This window comes from Grammomys surdaster, unplaced genomic scaffold, assembly GCF_004785775.1.
Source record: "Grammomys surdaster isolate TR1022 unplaced genomic scaffold, NIH_TR_1.0 121543, whole genome shotgun sequence".
In the NCBI taxonomy this organism is placed as follows: Eukaryota; Metazoa; Chordata; class Mammalia; order Rodentia; family Muridae; genus Grammomys; species Grammomys surdaster.
Genome location: NW_021617326.1, coordinates 2,613 through 6,283, shown reverse-complemented (window position 1 = coordinate 6,283; position 3,671 = coordinate 2,613). Strand labels below are relative to the sequence as shown.

The 3,671-nt window shown below is 36.7% G+C and overlaps 1 pseudogene; it reads right to left on the bottom strand.

Annotated features, from left to right (window-relative positions):
- Nucleotides 1-3,083: 3,083 nt before the first annotated feature.
- The window catches only part of LOC114636052, a 2,494-nt pseudogene continuing 1,906 nt past the window's right edge, over nucleotides 3,084-3,671 (bottom strand).

The following is a 3,671-nucleotide window of genomic DNA, read 5'->3' as shown; positions in this document are numbered from 1 at the left end:
AAAGGGATGGTTTGTATCATAAAGGCCTTTTAATGCTGCAGTTATTTATTTTTTCATTTGGACAAAAGTAGATATGATTCTGATTCAAATGGCCAAGAGATGGACGGGGATGGCTGATGTCAGTTGTCAACATGACTGCATATGTTGTGAATTAAATCCATAAATGGGAGAAAAATCAGAGATCCAGATCAAGGGCTAGAAAACAGAGGGTTTTGGTCCAAATCATGCCATGGTATTACAGTAATTTGGATAGAGATCTTGAGAATACTGGCTCTGAAAAGCTTTTTGTTTATGCATTATAGTATACAACTTTAATCCCAAGAGAGAAAGGCAAGGTAATTTCTGAGTTCAAGGGCAACCAAGAATAAAGAAAGTAAAGAATAGTTTTCTTTATTTGGTAAATTAAAGAAAAGATTAGTTCTAAGCAAGGTGGTACACAAATTAAGTGTGTGAGACAAGCAGATCTCTGGTTTCAAAGTTAGTCTACAGATCATGTTCCATGACAGCAATACTTAGGCAGTGAGCAATCCATTGAGACTAGGTTGCTGGGATACATGCAATTGAAACAGGGGCTGTGTTCCAGCACCAACAACTAATAGAACTTGGAAGTTTTGGGCATGTTGCTATGGCTTTAGAATCCAGAATAGTAGAGTTTACTTAGACCGCAGAATCAAGTTAGTTTGAGCTAAGAAATTGTCAGTGAATTAGAAAATATCATCGTTAATGTATAATATATTGGAAGTATTTTATGAGAGCACCAAGAAACTGTGTTCCAGAGATAGACCTCCTGCAGGCAGCCAGATAAATTGTAGGAATCTTCCAGGTTGTACTGAAGGAATTAAGGGATCCTGAAGAGCAGTTGAGGCCTGCTAATGTGAATGGATAGGTAGGGCAATTGGGGAAATTGATGCTTCAGTGTCTGTTGAAGCCCAAGGACTGAAAGGGGTTATACAATGTAGTTGAGGATTGGTACCTTGAAGACTGCCTAGGAGAGGCTCATGGTGAAAGTGCTGCCTGGTTGAAGCAGAAGAACTGGGTGTATTTGAGAGTCCAGTAAAACGAGATGACCACAGGGAAGAGCAGCAAAGGTGGAGTAATATTGGCAGGAGCTTATGGTCACACAGAAACTAAAGATGAAAGGTGAAACCCAAGCTCTTTATGTAAGAGCCCAGATGATCCTCAGGGAACCATGTGGGATGCCTGTTGAGGAAAGCAACTATCAGTGATTGGAACCAGCACAAGACAAAGGTGACAGTTTCTTTTATACAGCACAAGTGGTTTATAGTTTGAAAACCTGAAAAGAGTTGGACATCAGTAAAGTCAATGCAGGAATTGAAGTTTTTGCAGTTGGATTTTTGGCTTCATTTGAAGGAGTATCATCACTGTGAAGTTTTGAAATGTTTATATATACCCTATAATGTTTTACATATGTGATCTGATGTTAAGCTTTTATTTGATGCTGGAATGAATTTTAGAGATATCAGGAAGAGAAAAGGACATTTAGGATTCTGAGCTTTGTTGAGTCTGACTAGACTATGGGTATTTTGGCATTGGGTAGTTTCTAACATCCTTTGGTTTGGTATAGCCCCCATAATCTCATTTTTTTTTTTGCAGAGACAAATTAGTGCCAGTGAATGGTTTTGATTGTTTAACTATGCATAGCCTACATGAATTTAGCACTAATCAGATATGGGGCCTTACTGAGGATGGGGTCGCTTTGTCATAGGAAGTGTTTCACTGTGGAGTATTCATCAAAATCTCAGGTCAGGCCAGCTTGGTTAAAATTATCCACCTGGCAGCCTGTGGAAGAGAATTACCTGCCTACCTTGGCACCTTTAGAACTGTGTAATCCTGAATGGTTTCTCAATTTCTGCAATCTTGTTAATATAAGGAATCTTTAAGTTGTAAGTCAGCCCAAATTGACTGTCATTCTCAGTAACAGTTGTCTTACTCATGGGGTCTCTTCACTATGATGAATCCTTAACTAACATAAAGGTGCGTTCCACAGACTGGTTTATCATTGTGATAAGTCTGTCCATGATTTTGTTTGTAGGAAATTTGTTTCTGGCAGTTTGGATGGTTTAAATGGAGCTTAATATGCTGAAGTATTAGCAGCAGGGCAGAAAGTATTGCTAAGAGTGACTTTAAATAGGGGGGCTTGGCACAGTGATTTCAGATGAGAGAAGTGTTTTTTTTTCTTGTTGAATCATTCAGCTTTATTAATAGGACAAATGGGATAGAGTTTTGGGGCACAAAGGACTTATAGTCAGTATTTATCCTGAAACATAAAACTAGCATTGGATAACAATTATGAATAGTGGATACTTGAAATGGACTTCACATCTGTAGGTATAATATAGAATAAAGAACATGTAGTCCCGGTGGCTCAGTTTCCAAAACACTGTTTTAAGTACAACTTGCCTGAATTTGAATATAATAAACAGAATGCTGCCAGTTTTATTGCGTATTTTGAGGGCTATTTTACACACCTTAATTATTTTCTCTTTGGAATGCATTATTTCTCTATCCTTGAAAGTGTTATACAACAATATATTCTTCTGGATTCCACACTTTCCTTCATCTTATAATATTTGAGGGTGAAGAAGGAAACGTTTAATGAAAACTATCCCACATTGTAACATTTTCAGGAATTCACTGAGCATAAATAGTTGACATTATCTACGATTTGAACATTGCATGAAGGATTTCACAAGTTTTCCATAATTGTTCTCATTCTCTAGTGTGGAGCCTCAAATGTTGCAAAGAATCCACCCTGGATAGAACATATGCCCCATTTTTCCCAACAGAAGAACTTCCCCACTAAAAAATTTTAGATGTTTCCTCTGACCTGAAATGAAGTCAAAGATATTTTCACATGCATTACATGTGTTAATATTCTCACCAGTATGAATTCTCAGTTACACTCTAACAGATAAGCCAAAAGTAAAAGATTTATACTTTAAATACATTTGAAAGTTTTCCTCCATTAAGTATTAATAAATTTTAAGATGCTATTTCTTGGTAGAGGGTTGTCTCATTTACTTCATTCATAATGTCTCTATACTGTATGAAATCTCTGATAATTTCACAGACTGACATTGTGGGTAATGCATTTGCCACATACACAAAATTTGTAAGGTTTATCTCATGTATGAATTCTCTGATGCCTTCTCACATTAACTATATGGGTAAATTATTAGTCACATTCATGGCATTTTGAAGGTTTTTCTCCTGTATGAATTCTCTGATGAACACTAAGATTCAATGGTTGGGCAAAGCATTTGTCACATTGAGTGCATTTGTAAGGTTTCTCTCCTGTATGAATTCTTTGATGAATACTAAGATAAGATCGTGAGGCAAAGTGTTTGTTACATTCACTACATTTGTAAGGTTTCTCTCCTGTATGAATTCTCTGATGAACACTAAGATTCGATGGTCTGGCAAAGCATTTGTCACATTGAGTGCACTTGTAAGGTTTCTCTCTTGTATGAATTCTTTGATGAATACTAAGATAAGATTGTGAGGCAAAGCCTTTGTTACATTCACTACATTTGTAAGGTTTCTCTCCAGAATGAATTCTCTGATGCATTCTCAGACTGCCTTTTTCAGTAAAACATTTGCCACAATCACTACATTTGTAAGGTTTCTCTCCTGTATGAATTCTCTGATGA